The 16,598-nt window shown below is 43.5% G+C and overlaps 1 long non-coding RNA gene across 1 annotated transcript; it reads right to left on the reverse strand.

The window, feature by feature from the left end:
* Positions 1–8,319: 8,319 nt before the first annotated feature.
* On the reverse strand, positions 8,320–12,127 carry LOC119445602 (uncharacterized). The gene is made up of 3 exons (XR_007465972.1): positions 12,105–12,127; positions 9,136–9,209; positions 8,320–8,500 (listed from the first exon to the last, which is right to left on the reverse strand). It is a non-coding gene; the product is annotated as an uncharacterized LOC119445602 (long non-coding RNA).
* Positions 12,128–16,598: the final 4,471 nt, after the last annotated feature.

Genomic DNA, 16,598 nt, shown 5'->3' on the forward strand with positions numbered 1-16,598 from the left:
CCTGAAATAAACTTCAACTTCAACTTCAACTTCTACACAAGCTTCCGGTGACATCGTAACAGTGCTGACTACTGCCCAGAACTGATTGCATGCGTCTGTGGTTTGTGGTACCACATGCTCACTACCTCGGATTTACTGAGATGTCACAGGGAAGCTTGCTTCATGCTCAAGCTCCCCTGCACTTCGTGGAAATTTTGAGTCACTTTTTAATATAATAATTTGTTGTGCTTACAGCGAATTGAGTTTTCAAACTGTGAATAATGTGCACTAGAGGGTCTATGAAAATCTTTTCTACCACCTAAAGACATGGTTTAGGCAAAAAGTGCTTTACACATGTCATCGCATTTATTGACAGTTAGGCTTTTTGCTGAAGCCGTTCTAAAAACTTCAAATATTTTTACTGCAACTGATTTACAGGTACTTCACACAAGTGTATGATTCCTATATGTAACAGGTGCATATTCTGTGCAACAGTACTGCTTTAGCAATGATTTAGTCACTTTTTGGGTGGCGTTACAGCCCTAACAAGGACGTCGTCCAAAAAGAGGCTTTTGACCCCAGGGGTGCAAACGCCATTCTAAGTATGTGTGGCAAGTCAGTCAGTTGAAAATCTTCGCTTTTATTGTGGGTCCTTTGAAGTAAAATTCTTGCGGATGACTGTTACATGCTATCTCGTCCGCACACACAAGTCATATGGCTATTCTGCATTTGTATTTTCGCATTTTTCCTCCCTTAGGCTTGCAGCAAGGGGGATATCAAGAACACATTATCGTCGCTGCTTGCTTGTGGCTTCTGAGGACATGTATGAAGGGGCTTAAAAATAAATTTCAGTGTTTCAAAAGATTGGTGTGTCTCGCTAACAGGTATATACATTTATATCCCACTCATGTTTAAGGTTACATCAGAACACTACCAGAACATTTGTAAAAATGGTGGAGAAAGTGGGTAAATGTCTCCAGGATGCTTCTAGGGCGAGCAACAGAAAGTTGGAAAAAAGTTACAAGAATGTTTCTAGGGCAAACAGCAGAATGTAGTTACTAGAAAGTTACTAGGTTGTTTCTATGTACAGCAACAGAAAGTTGGAAAAACGTTACAAGGATCTTTCTAAGATGTATTGAGATGGTTAGTAAACCCTGTTTTTAATGTTTGAACGATGTTCATTCATCTTTTAAAGAAAGTTTGTAAATAACATTTTAATTCGATATCGGTGGTCAATAGTCGACAGGATTTAATCGACGTAATTAGGAAGGTTAAAAACGGTTTGAAAACTTTCAATAAACCGTTGGTTGGTTCTAGTAAATTTGTCTGAAATAATTTATTTCAAGGTTACTAGACATTTTTGTAAGTGTTCAGCCATCTACCAGCTCTTCAAAAAGAGAAGTCTTCCGTGTCCACTTGTCGAAACGATGCCATTTCGTAGTCTCCCACTCTTCATCAGCTACCGCCAAAACTTCTGATGTTCTAAAGGGGAGAGAGGGTAAGGAGGGTGGGTGAGGTAACCAACGAGAGTGCGTTACATACTCTCGCTCCTTACCTCTCCCACCCGCCTTACCCTCTCTCCCGTTTAGAAGAATCCTACCTGTAGACTAGAATTCAGAGCCGTTCTCCCGCGCCACCATTTTCTCGCCACGGCGGCGCCGCGGTGCGAGCATTGGCGGTGGACTGCGGATCAGCTGGGGCATCGCTGTGGCATTGGCTGTAGCAGTGGCTGTGGTATGACAATGCACCGCGAATCGCTGCACTGCTGGTAGCAGGATCGGTGGCAATGAATCGTTCTTCAAGCAGACCGTTGACGCGTAAAATTGCTAACTGCTTGCTCATTTCACTTCTGCATTATGTACGCCTGACGAACGCAGTAGAACACGCGTCAGATCGAGGGCACGCTTGACTTTTCTAAAGTTTCGCGGTATCATGGTCGCAATGAGGGCGACGCATTTTCGTTGGCCGAAATTGGTTCCCGCGCGTCGTAAGGCAAGATATTCTGTTAGATTAAGTGTTCTGTCAAGTTACGGCCATGTTACAAGATAATTAGTACCAATAAGCATGCCACAGCTGCATGTATCGTCGCTGGGCGCGGTCACCGATCCTTTGCAGTGACATGACACTGTGTAGTGGTGAAGCTTTAGTTGTTGACAAAAGTAAAACTCACAAGGTATAAAACTAGATTTCATTCGTACCTCGGAAAACGTACCCAAACATGGTCGCAGTTGTCCAAATGTGTTTCACACCTCGTGTAAAGTTCTGAGTGAAGGATGCGATGAAAGTAACAATATTGCCGCGAAGCACTGTTTCTTTTCTTTTGAACCGCTTCTGAAAGCTTCTCTAACAACATCGTTGGCTACGCGATGCGTGACCCAAGCGCGCTTGCTTGAGCACAAAAAAATTCATAGCTTGCTCTGGAGGCGCAAGGCTAGAGAGACAGCAGGGCTGATGGGCACCTAGCTAGTCCTGGCTTTTGGGCTAGGCTAAGCACTGTCAAGTCATACCCAGCAGATTCCGGAATTTATTTGTTATTGATTGGCTATCGCAAGGTATTGGCCACGTATTTGGGCTAGGCTAAGCACTACCAATCGCCAGCATTTTCCGGAATTTTTTTATTATTGATCGATTATTGATTAGTTATTGATTGAATATCACAAGGTGTTGGCCACGCATTTGGGCTAGGCTAAGCACTACCAAGTCATCAGCAGCATTATCCGGAATCTATTGATTATTGATCGATTAGCTATTGATTGGCTATCGATGACTGACTAAGCTTAAGTATACCCAACCATGCTTAGCTATAGCCAGGTTAGCTTCGCTTGCTGACAGGGGTATGTGCCATTGCGCTTGGACCCTTTCTGCACTACCGCTCGGATCCGCCCACATTTTCTGTTCGCACGTTACGGACTAACGCTCCGCTTAAACAGCGCCGCTGTTAAAAAAAAGAAAAGGAAATAAAACGAATACTTGTGAAATCCTTCTTCTACGCAACAATAATCATGATCTGGTTTCCTAGCGTTTCATTTCTTGAAAACTCATCGCTCGGCGCCGCCGCGTTGGTGCAGTGCGGACGCGAAAGACGCGGATTCGATCCCGGCCGCTGCAGTCGCATGGGAATGGAGGCAAAATGCTAGAAGCCCATGTACTGTGCGATGTCATGGCGCGTTAAGGAGCCACAGGTGGTCGAAATTTGCGGAACCGTCCACTACGGCGTGCACCATAATCACATCGTGGTTTTGGCACTTAAAACCCCAGTATTTATTAAGACGGAACTTGTCTCATGCGGAGGTGTCCTTTAAAGAGTTGGAAATTGCCTTGTAGAAAACCCGGCGTCGCCGCGGATGGAAAAAAAAATGTCACGTGGCCCTATGGAAATGCATATACCCGATAACCTGTGGCGCATAACCCACTCCATACCCAAGTCCGTGATATGCGCGCGGGTATGAGCCACACGGGGTTTTCCATGTAGTGAAAGCCGATCATTTGGTAATGTAATGTGCAACCTAATGTATAACTCAATACGTGACTAAATTTGCAGCAGGATTTCGCTGTAAGGTGATACAAACAGTGTAACGCCGAGCGGAATTAAAAAAAATTGGCGCTCGCCAAATTCCTATCAAGAATGCCGACGACGGCACAATGCCGCCCTGACGAGTAGCTTTTGTACATCATTGCTAGTCACTCAAACCGTGAGTAGAAACTACAAACACAAGCGCCACGCACAAATAAACACGCGCTAGTCCGCCGATTCCCGCAGTCCACGCCGTAAGGTGGCTCCTGGTGTTGAGAGTATTGAGCTGCTATTCTTGACATTCCGCCATTTTCGTCCAGGCGTGACGTAGGCGCGACGCTTACAAAATGGCGCTTATGTCCCCGATTTGCTTTCGTAAGGTGACGCAAATTTGACGTTTCGCCTAAGAAACTGTAATATAGGCATTGCACCTAGCATTCTTGATAAAGCACAACAGTCCCCCCCCCCCCCTCAATAAAAATGAAGCGCCTAGCCCAAAGCGTACGATAATTCCATCAAAATCATTTCTCGCTTCCGTCGTCTGCATCCGCAGAAGCTGTCGTCTGGTTAATTAGCTAGGAAGCGTGTCGTCGGGAAACGAAATGAGTCATCGTATGTTGGTGCCCAAGCGCGTGCTTTCTACCTTGGGACAACATACGCGACCTACCAGTGATGATGAGCGCGCGCTCTAGGCCACGTTATCGCTATCTCGTGAACGCAAGTGACTCAGTCCTACTCATCTGGCCGAGAAGCGGCCGATCATCATTGACGCAAGCGCCGGCACTGCTATCTCTTGTGCACTTCGCTGCTTACTCGCACCGTGAGAGAAAACTTCAAGACGCCGCCTTGAATACATTTATTTTTATAAATTAAGAAGTCGCCGTTGTCATAGCCTCTGATGACGCAAAAAGACATTAATATTGGTTACAATAAAAACGCAGTAGCGAAAAGGGCAAAAAGTCGCAAAAGGGTTGCTAGTTTCCAGGAACATTATTTCAAATAAACGTGTTTTTAATGAAAATGATGAATCAAAACACAAATGCCAACACCACCCGAGAGCGATGCAAACGCTAAGAGCAAGCGTTGTGAACAACATATTTTCATGGTCCCAAATGACAGGGAAAATGCGGCGATACGCATGCCTCTCGACCGTCATTGCATATGGCCGCAGATTACCATAATTCTAGCGGCACGTCGCACCACAAATTATGGCGGAAAATGTCTGCAATGGCGGCCCAGCGCAACGTCACGCAACGTCAAATTGACGTTTACGAAACGGCCCTTCCTGTGACGCTATTCACGGGATATTCCTTCAGCCAATCAACAAGCTGACATGCCGGCTATCTTGGAACGCCGCCACATATTCGCGAAAATTCAGATGCATTGCACGAGCTTCTGCAAGCTACCGTCCACTTTCTTTTTAAAGCGCTAAGTCGCAATAGAGGCGCCAAGGACCACAAAAAAGTATTAGCCGATAAAATTTGCAGCTGCACGTCACGTTTCGTCATTGTGTCACAGCAGCCGCTGGGTTTCGCGGGTGCTTCTGCGGTTTCTTCTGTGAGGTCTTTCTTCTATAGTTTTTACACCGAAGGAAACGCGCAGTATGTCGATAAGCTGAATTGCGTTGAAATACGCAGGAGGCTAAACTTTTCATAGGTTTCCTCTTGATGAAAACCGTGGCAAGCAATGGGCAAAAAAAAAAGAAACCGTCGCAAGCAATGGGTAAAAAGCTAAAGTTGATTCTGATACCAGGTCATCCATTATGCGCAAAACATTTCGTAACCATTACGCTTCTAATTTATTTTGAGTGGAGCCAACCTATGATCTTAGGATTGTTATTAGCGTATCATTACAATTTCTCGCCACACTGTGGGAAAGCTAGATTAGGATTAGCCTTGAATTGTGGGTCGAGCGAGCAAATGCCCCACAAAGCACGTTACATTCGAATTTATTTTCATCTCAAAGAATTGAGCCACCTACAGTGTAAATATCCTATCACACGTTCACATACGCAGGCAGCACGGTCACAGCTGCGTTAATTGCAGTATGGATGTCATAAACGCGCCTAAACGTGTCAATTAAATTTCGAGTGCGAAATTAAATGTACAGTGTACATATCGATGGTACATACCGCTGTTTACAAACATGGTGTAGGCCTATACATTCTGTGACGAGGAGAGCATGTGTCGCCTTGAAGAAGACAAGTCCACTTGTCGAAATGTTGGCTTCTGCTCTCACCTTGTTCTCGTGTTGCTCATCGTCTTGAATTTTTATCTCCCGCATTCCCCGTGTTTTTCCTGGCCTTATAAAGGTGTAACATGAAGTGCCTGTCCACCAGCTTTAGTATTACTGCAGTAATCTCTTCCCACTTATCACCCGAAAAGAGAAACCCCATTGTCTTCACTGGTGCCCCAAGTTTCACTAAACGCAAGAACCTCAAAATCATGATTAAAATTCGAAAAAAATTTAAATTCGCTGACTCCTCTTTATAATTTAGGCTTCACGCGTGTAAATAAAAACAAAAACAAAATAATGGAATCCTTTTCCTCGCGTAGTTATCGCTTAAGGTCCATGGCAGAAACAAACACGACAGATAAGTTGTCCATATACGAGCAACGTACGAGAACAGAAACCCAGGCTAGCAACTCATTACTGTTTTTTTTTCAAGAATTTTTGATCGTCGATGAAAATGACGCTGGCAAATTGAGCCGAAAACATAGCCATACTTTCTGACAGCTAAATCGAAAGGTCTTTTTTCCCTTTTGTATAGTACGAGCCAGCCAAAGGAGGCACTTACTCAGTGCGGTCAGCTTGACAAGAATGTGCAAATTGTTTCTTTTTTTATTTTTATTTTTTTTTGGGGGGGGAGGCAGGGGGCGCGGCTTTCGGCGAAAGCAGTCGCATCCATTTCTCTTTTACAACGCTTAATAGAAACCGTCCAATGATGATTGGTTTTTTCCTGACCCGTCTTGACATACGATAAAGTGAGTCACGGTCAAGTTCAGAAGAACAAAAGACAGGAAAAAGAAAACGAGAACTTGAACTTGACCGCCTGATTATTGATCTTTTCGAGCAAGGTTTTATTTGGTTGATGTGCCATTCCGTGCTCCATGATCATAAAACTATCGCTTTATTACTTAAGATAATTAAAATAGAGCTTTACCAGTTGCTGCTTGGCGCTGTGCCGATATCCAATGTATCTACATGTGTCGTCAAAGATTACAGTTCGTAGTTCAAGTAAAGCCCAGTTTACATGGTGTAATATTAATTTTAAAGGTGTGTTATTGGTCTTTCCATTGCTGGTGCCCGCTTCAATACCTGTACAAGCGCACCTGCATTTTCAACGCGGCGAAAGAACACACTCAATTTTTTTCGTTTCGTATATTCAAACTTCCGTGAATGACTGAACCGTCGTGAGCGAAAACCGAGCGGTAAACCTTACTCCCACCCCTTTTTTTTTCAGCGGACCACTTCGTCCGACCTCCCCCCCTCCTGCCCGCTTTTGTTTTTTTTTCTTCGTGTGATTCAACAAAACAGCAAGTTTACTCCTGATTTTGTTCCAGGATTGGGCGTAACTTTGACACGTTCAAGTGTTCGCATTGGTTTTAACCGCTTCCTCCACGATGAGGCATGAATACCGTTTTTGAAGCTAGTTACTCGGAAACAGCTATCCATGACGCTCTCCGTGACAAATACAGGTAGAGAATTATCGGTGTTTGCACGCGACATCACTTTGGATATGCGCATGACGCCAAGTTCATAATAGAAGCAGCTGCATCACTTTCAAAATCCAATCGCGCTTCCCCACCAAATAACATCCCTGATTCATTTACGATGTAGGAGTATTTAAGAACTATTTCTTTTCTATTGAGATGATCAAAAACGTTGCGTATGAAAAACACTACACAGACCCCGAAGCACTTCATTAGTGGTTGTCCTTACTGCGTACAAAGACGACACCTAGTGACTGTTACATCGCTTTTATTAGAGACCATTTTAGGAAATGACCGTTTTAAAACCGCGACCTCACTCCCCGTTGCAACAGAGTTTGACGAATTCGAATGCATTAGATTTAACGAACTGCAACAGGCTTCTACAGGTCACTGTTGGCTAGTCTAATTTGTCGCAGACATCTGGCTGTGCACGTGTTTGTGTAAGGCGTTCATCTCTTCCTCTTTCATGTTATGTTTGTAGTTCCCCTGTCCCCTTCCTCAGTGCAGGATAACCGACCAAATGTTTTCCTTAGTTAAAATTACCTCTCTGCCTTATCATTATTTTTTCTCTCTCTTTCTTGAAACCGAAAAAAAAGGTACGATAAATTCACTCTTGTATGGTCCGCTTTGGCGGTAACTGATGGAGAGTGGGACAATACGAAAACTTTCAGTCTGTAGGCATCGTTTCGACAAGTGGACACGGAAGACAACTTCTATTTTCGACGAGCTGGTACACGACTGAATCATTGCTCGTTGGCCCGCTGTTGATCAATTAAAGTGTCATCGAGTGGGTCATTTATCTAGCTTGCTAGTTCGACGTGAACGTTTGCTTGCTTAACTCGTACTAAATGAATTATTCTGAAGAGTCGCATAGATCATCTGGGAGGTCTCTTTTGTCAGCTGCAAGCACGCCTTCAGTGGGCGTGCCCAGTGGACAACGCTTTCGACATCAATAATTTTTAAACATGGATGGTCAAGTTCTAATTTTGTTAATGTAGCTTTATTAAATCCAAGAGCACCCGAAAGATCGATCCGCAAGCCAAAGTATACGCCACCGGGACATGGTGCAGAGCGCTGGACAGTGCCTCTCCAGCATTGCTTGTGCTAGTGTTGCGAGGGACGATCTTGCGATCCTGTCACTCTCTTGCATCGGGTTACTACCCACACAGTGTTTCTATACATTTTGTGCCGACACGTGCCTCCTCGGCGTTGCTCTGCTCGGCACGCTCTGCAGTCTCGGGATCAGCCCTGGCCTCGGCTTCACTGGAGCTGCTGGCCGGCATGGCATTGCTCTCTGGGGAAAGAAAATGTAGATGACGGATGGCAGAAACAGATTCAAGAACTCAGAAACACCGCGATGGATATTCTCATAGCAATGAAAGCAACAATGAGACCACGAAAAATAATTATGTTGGGTTCAGCTTTTACAGCGACTGACCGACACATCTCCAGTTATTTGCAAGTGCGTAGGCCTTGGCTTTTCCTTGAAAGCTATCGCTGCGAAAGGAAAAAGAGCGCAGTGTAATGCAATAAAGAATTGCAAACTCTGGAGTGTTAAATTGGTTCAGTTGGAGCATGGTATGGGTAATGGCAGATCTTTGTGCGCTGGGAAACGAACTCCTGGTCGGCTGGCAATGGTGGCGATAACGAGCCGTTCAATGGAAACGTGAATACAGCAACATTACGTGCAATTAAGAAATCTTTCGAAGTGAAGAATGCTGTTTCGGATGCAATCAAAAATAAAGGTACCTTTCAAGTTCTCGTTTACTTTTTCTTTTTACTATAACGTACGCTGCCAAGATTCTGAACTTACACCGATGGATCATTGTCCGCTGGGTCATTGCCCGCTGCGTCACCGATGGGTCATTGCGAGGGGAATGTGATTCCGGATTCAATGTTAGGTTGAAATTCAAAAGCAAGGCAACTCACCTGCCACAATGAGACCAAAGATGGCCAAGCCCACAAGGATCACTTTCAGCTGCATGCTTATTTTTCGGGTAATGCTGGGCATAAAAAAACATAACCAGTAATTTCTCAGGGCTGCCTTTCTTCCAAGCTCATTTTCTACTACTTCCATGTGTCTACCACACACAGTTCTTTGCAGCATGGCGTGACTCTAAATTAGCCTGGCGAGTGCTTCTAGCAATTGAATAAATGGTTATACATTTAGCATAAAATGGCAGTTTTGTAAGCAGTGGTAAGCATTGCAAGCAGTGGTAATACCCGCATACACAGGGCCGATTAAGCAGAGCTTGTGCGTTCTGTTCTCTCTGCCCTTGGTCGGCGTCTTTTTGCGTTGTTTGCAAGCTTTTCCTAATTGAACATAAATGGATTCCAGTTGTGATTCGACATAATATTCAACTTACGATCAGCTGCAGATGATCAAGAATAAAAATTGAGCTATATCGCTAAATGGCATGCCGGACGACGAAGGAGACGAAGACGCGTGCCCTTGTGTGCAGTAACTCAAAATCATCATCATCATCATCTTCAGCCTATATTCAAGTCCACTGCAGGACGAAGGCCTCTCCCTGCGATCTCCAATTACCCCTGTCTTGCGCTAGCGTATTCCAACTTGCGCCTGCGAATTTCCTAACTTCATCATCCCACCTGGTTTTCTGCCGTTCTCGACTGCGCTTTCCGTCTCTTGGTATCCATTCTGTAGCCCTAATGGTCCACCGGTTATCCATCCTACGCTTTACATGGCCTGCCCAGCTCCATTTCTTCTGCTTAATGTCAACTAGAATATCGTCTATCCCCGTTTGTTCTCTGATCCATACCGCTCTCTTCCTGTCTCTTAACGTTACTCCTAAGAATTTTCGTTCCATCGCTCTTTGTGCGGTCCTTCACTTGTTCTCGAGCTTCTTTGTTAACCTCCAAGTTTCAGCCCCATATGTTAGCACCGGTAGAATGCAATGATTGTACACTTTTATTTTCAACGACAGTGGTAAGCTCCCGGTCTGGATTTGCAATGCCTGCCGTATGCACTCCAACCCAATTTTATTCTTCTGCAAATTTCTTTCTCATGATCAGGGTCCCCTGTGATTAATTGACCTAAATAAACGTATTCCTTTACAGGCTCTAGATGCTGACATGGCGATCCTGAATTCTTGTTCCCTTGCCTAACTCAAGTTATGCAGTACCAAATAGTCCACCGATCGGTTGCTTGGAAGATTAAGAGATTTCTCATACAATGAGGTGGCCACGGCGGCCGCATTTCGATGGGGGCGAAATGCAGGAAACACGCGCACACTTAGACTAGGTGCTCGTCAAAGAACTCCAGGTGGTCCAAATTAATTCGGAGACCCCACTACCTCGTGCCTAATAATAAGATGGTGGTTTTTGCACGTGAAACCCCATAATTATTTTCATCAAAGGGGTAATAATATACTGCAGGGAACAAACTGATTGTTCAGTTTATTCAGAAGTGAAATTTGATGTTACGAAAGAATTTTTCTTCTCAGATTTTTACTCTTTTTATTGGTTGGTTACTCGTTGAAAAAAATCGGGGTAGCTTGCACCAGTGGCGCAAGGCTAAAGACACAGCGGTTGCTAGCTGGTCCTGGCTATACCAAGTGATGTTAAGTTATACGAAATTAGGCCAAGTTATGCTAAGTTATACGGAGTGTATAATTATTTGCTCGTGGTCCGTGGCATCGGGGAACGCCTCGCGAAGCACTTGCAGTCCGAGCACACGTAGGGAAAGTGGGGCGAAAGCTCTGCACAGTGTACGGGCGGAACGCAGCAGTCGACAGGTCGAGTTGACGTCATGGTGCATGCGCAGTAGCGCGCACCTGGCGGGAGAGTGCCCGAGCCGCCTCCAGAGGCGCCTGCTGCAGTCACGGACACCGCGAGCGTTCGGCGCTAATGCGGGGAAACGGAGAAGCGCGGTTGGCATCGGCAACACCTCTGCGCGTTGCCTCATTGGTGCTGCTAGAATTTGTTTCTCTCTCTCTCGCTCTCATTCTCTCTTTCTCTCTCCCGAGCATACCGCGCGACGCGCGCACTCTCGCTCTCACTTTCTCTCTCCCAAGCATAGCGCGCAACGCTCCGCGAGGTGGTTGCTTCTATCGCCCGAGCATAGCGCGCGACGCGCGAAATCTCTCTCGCTCTAATTTTCACTTTCTCTCCCGAGCATAGCGGACAACGCTGCGCGAGGAGCTTGTTAGGCAACGCAGTGCCGGGCGGCACACATTACGGCCGGGTTAAACAGCTTCGCTGTTAAAAAGAAATTAATCAAATCTATGTCAGCAATCGCAACTGTTATATTCCTGTATGAGGTGGGGTATACATGGCTCCCTTCAAGACATTTCGTTGTAGGAATAAATTTCTAAAGCGAAATGCTGCCGAGGTGGCCAGATAGGTTATGTATACTTGCATTTCTTAACCTTCACAAAATGTTAAATCATATCCTCTGCCATAATATACAAATCTAATCATTTTTTGGAGTACTCGAAGAGGTTGAGTGCGCTTGCTCAAGAAATAAAATGCCTGATTGACTATTTTAAGGAACTTTACTAATCTACATTTTAAATTTCGTTCTACTTAGTTTAATTATTTCATCGCCTTTTTAAGCATTGATGCTGAGAAATAACTCGGATACCAAAGCATTTTTTTCGCACACTTTGGGAACGCATTGTTACAAACTTTTGTCATCCTCAAGTTCGTTCGAAGTGAAAATGGCTTGCGAACTAAATGCCTAAATTTCTTATGCTGTAATTTGGGCCGTAAAGTTTATGCATTTTGATTTCTCGTGCAAATGATATGCAGTTTTTAAAGTAGTCCTTCTCAAGACGTAGATTTTTCCTGTATGCCATGGGCGATTTAAAAATATCATTAATAAAGTACCCTATAGAATTTTAGTGAATCGAAGTTTAGAGAAGTTGTGAAGGTCTCACCTACGGAGTAGATGACGCTCAGTTGTTTCCAGACGGTCCTCTGTTCAGAAGTGCTCAGTAAATGGTAAGTCGAACTCGCGTTTTATACCTGAACGAACTACTGTACGTGCCGAGAAAAATTCCTGTGACCTCTTTCCTGGAGGATAAAGCTTGTCAGAAGTTGATCTGTTGCACCAAATGGAGGTTATTTTTTTGAAATTTGGACTTGTATTCATCATGTTTGCTTTTTAACATGGTGACACACGCAGTACCATCCGTGATTGAGTTAGGCGAACGCACTGCACTCTGTCCAGGGCGTAGCACTAATCTGATAGCTGCATCTCGGTCGAATAGCATAAATGTATCGGTTAGCAAGTAGGCACAGCAAGCCTTGAAGACTTGATTGACACTTCAATTTGGGCCTTGACACATGACTCAAAGCTTACTGTCTAGTGATTTTACATGAGTTAGCAAACAACTCCAAAAACAGCGATGCTTTTGTCATGCGATTTTAGAATTTTGTGACAGCACATGTGTCAACTTTCTCAGCATGGACGTAGAGGCCGTTGGCATCGCGTCAACGCCGGTAACGTCACTCACTTGTCGTAATACTGAAAAACGCGAATATCTCAATCAAACATGCTTTTTGAAATGCGACAGATGACACTAAGGTATTAGGTTTCATTAATGAAAACTGTCGACGGAGTTAATTAGCTCGACAGCGGATGCCCTCTCGTCAGTCATGCAGAGATAACTTTAGCATCATTCCGGCTTATCAATGTCTTTTTACAGGTCGCGCACTGTACAATTTCACATTCGTTTTAAACTTCTATTTTAAACACAGTACGCATCGTAACTCCAGACAAGGCACAATTGCTAGAACTGGTAATGCCACTGATGCTGCAAACACAAAGTTGTCTGAAAAATGCGGCACCATGCGGCACTTCGTCGCCGTTGTCTTCATTGCGCATGAAGACGCGCGGCTCCGGGGACTGGCAAGTGTACTCGGTGATCGGATCATGGCGACAGCGGGCACATTATCACATGAGCGCTCTTCTTCGAAGCTTTTTCAACAGAAAAGCATTGTAAATGTGCGCGTGACATGCTGAAGAGGAAACTGTTTTTTGAAACGATTTTTAATGCACAAACCAAAAATATTAAAAAGTCGGTTGTTATATTGGCGATATGAGCATTCACACCAGTAGTTGAGCTCATGATGACTATATGTATTAACTTAAGTCGTATCACGTTTGCAATCTCATCACAGTTCCCACTCGAATAACGACAACCACTGCTACTTCGATCAAACATGCATTGACAAATTTTGAGGAGAATAATATTGCTGGAGTTTACGACAAGCCTATTACACATCACTGTACATTGTCGCTGTGTACAATGTACAGAAGAAAAAAAACGTGACGGACCGGTGTTTGGAACAAAAATAGACTATGTTGTTAAAAATATTATTCTCAATGCTAATTTATGTGATATATTCCATAGCGACATTAATACAGAATTTTAAGTTCATTTGGGTTCTTGAAAATTCGATCGAAAGAAGCAGTAGGAAAGTGTCAGTTCATTCTCGTGACAAGCCACAATGTTCCTTAATAAATAAACAAATTGAGGAAGTTATACAAAGCAAGGATTATTGGTACGATAAATAGAAACGTGATAAAGACAATGAATTTTATTTACGTCAGTTCAAATCAATGCGTAGCAAATCTTTTGCAATGATGCGAGCGAGTAAAAATGATTATTACGCACGCCGAATAGAACAGCCGAACGGTAACTCGAAAAAAAATTTGGGAAATTGTGAATGAAGTCCTTAGCAATTCTCGCGCATCAAGGGCACTTCCGTGTTTATTAACTCATTTATTTATTTTAAAATACCTTACAGGACCAAAGGGCATTGAGTAAGGGGGATTTAGTTATTAAAACTAAAGCACAAGCTTACTAGTAAGGAACAGGGTTACAGAGCAAGTGAACATTGAAACGGAACGCAGCAGAGTAAATTGCAAAATATAATACAAATGCAAATGTCATTGATATCAACACTGTTGAAATATTTAACACGTATTTTGCTTCCATTGACCCAAGTTTATCTGAAAAATTTACAGAGCGGACTACTCAACGTAGTCTTCCAAATTCTAATGCCAATTTATTTGTAATGCGTGACACCGACCTTGAAGAAATTAGATCTATAATGCTGAGAATGCCGACAAACAAGTCGGCAGGATTAGATGGGTAACCGTAAGGCTTGTTAAAGAGAATGTTGATGCTATCGGACCAGCTTAATGCCGCCTACTCCACCATTCAGTAGAAGTAGCAATGTGTGCACCCTGTTTAAAACGGCAAAGGTTGTTCTGAAATGCAAAACTGACGTTCGCTGTCACCCATCTAATTAAAGGCCAATCTACACGTTGAGTATAATTAACAATATCTATGAAAAACTTCTTGCAAACCGTTTTCATAAATATATTGCAAAGTATAACGTCCTGTCTCCTCATCAACACAGCTGCCGACCAAATTACTCTATTACACTGCCGTTAAACCCTTACTCAATTAATAAACACATCGTTGAATGACAATAAGTTAGTAGCAGTCATCTTTTTGATATCAAAAAGCATTCGATACCGTTGATCACAGTGTACTACTATATAAATTAGCTCATTACAAATATCGTGGGTGTGTGTTTGAGCGACTTTCAAATTACCTTCAGGATATTCAAAAACAGTGGTAATGCATGCCATGACGTCTTCTATGCGGCACTTTCGCATCGATGTTCCTTATATGTGAATAACTTGGCGCACATATTTGAATGTTCTAACATGCTGATGTATGCTGACGATACGTGCATTATAGCTGCAGCTAATAATCCAGATTATCTTGAGGTGAAAACAAACGGTGAATTAAGTAATATTGCACAATGGTTATCAGATAATTGAATAACTATTAACATGAAAAAGACTAAATATGTCGCCTTGCGCTCAGGGTGGAAATCTGTAAACGCCAATGAAATGAAGTTAGTAATCAACAGGTCTGAGATTTAACAAGTGTATTCATTTAAGTACTTTGGAGTCATTATAGATAAGCATTTACTCTGGGAAAGCAGATTCGAAGTATTTGCTCCAAATTAGCTTCGGGATGTCATGCCCTAACTCAGGCTTGTAATTACTTTGGTACCACCAAGATACAAATGCCTTACGTTACTCTTATTCGTTGTTACCTCTGATATTGCATTTAGTCTTCGGGAGGCACGTACTGAACTTATCTGGACCCGGTAAGCCGACTGCGAAAACGTGCAGTGCAAATCATAAACAATTCTAAGCAGAATGGTCCTAGCAAGCCTTTGTGCTACAGATTACCAGATTCTTCCCTTCGAGCTGTTACGGAAATTAAAAATAGCAACATATGTGTACACCACTGTTGAATACAATTATCCTTTCCAGTGCCGTTGTTTCGAGCGCCTTCTCGTTGTACTAGACAATTATCTTTCGGAAATTTAAATATTCCTCCTACTAATAAAGTCTATACGGTGAACGACTTCTACAATTAGTGCCACTAAATCTGAATAAATAATAAACATACATATACCAATAAAAATGTCACCTCATTTCGCTAACCCACTGCAACACTACATGGAACAGTTAAGAAATATCTGACGTAGTCAAATATTTATGAAAGGTGGAACTCATTTGTATTTTCTTGTACATTGATTATTTTTTTCTTGTTCTTCTCCTTCTGAAATATACTTTCGTATAATGTAGATGCGACTTTATATGAAACTTGATGAACATTGATTGGCTTTATGTTCTATATATATTTCATCAACATTGTATGCTTTATTGTTGATAAAACTGATGAGAGAGAGAGAGAGAAACAACTTTTATTGGAAACGAACGGCAAGTGTAAGAGGAATTTATCTCCCCTCCCTTAGATGGCGGCCAGGAGCCCTTGGGTCTTAGCGGCATCTTCGGCTTGCCTGATGACTTGCAGTGGGTGCTCGCTGGCTGAACTGAGCATCGCGGTCTCCCACTGCTCCGCGTTCGTATACTTGTTGTTTGGCCCCTCCACTATGTTGGGGCAACCCCAGATTATGTGTGTGAGGTCTGCCCGCTGATTGCAGTCTTTGCATTTATCTGAGTAGAGCTCTGGATAACAATGATTGTAGGCGATCGGGTTTGGGAAGGTGTTTGTAGTAGGCGCCATGCTGTCGCCTGCTGTTTATTTAATGAGGAGTGTGGTGGAGGGTAATGCTGCCTCCCTAATCTGTAGTGTTTGGTGATTTCATTGTAAGTGACCATGTGGTCTCTCTCCGCAATCGGGCCCCGCCTTGTTGCTGCTCCTGCTCGGCTTGCTAACAACTAGGATGTGTGCGGTTTCATTGCCCGGGAGGGAGGAGTGCGCGGGCGTCCATATGCCATGAACGTCACACTACCCGCGACAGTTACTTATGATCATTAACGCCTTTTTGGAGACCCTTCCCTTAGCGAAGTTATGAAGCGCACTTTATAA

The sequence above is a fragment of the Dermacentor silvarum genome, chromosome 3, assembly GCF_013339745.2.
Source record: "Dermacentor silvarum isolate Dsil-2018 chromosome 3, BIME_Dsil_1.4, whole genome shotgun sequence".
NCBI lineage: Eukaryota > Metazoa > Arthropoda > Arachnida > Ixodida > Ixodidae > Dermacentor > Dermacentor silvarum.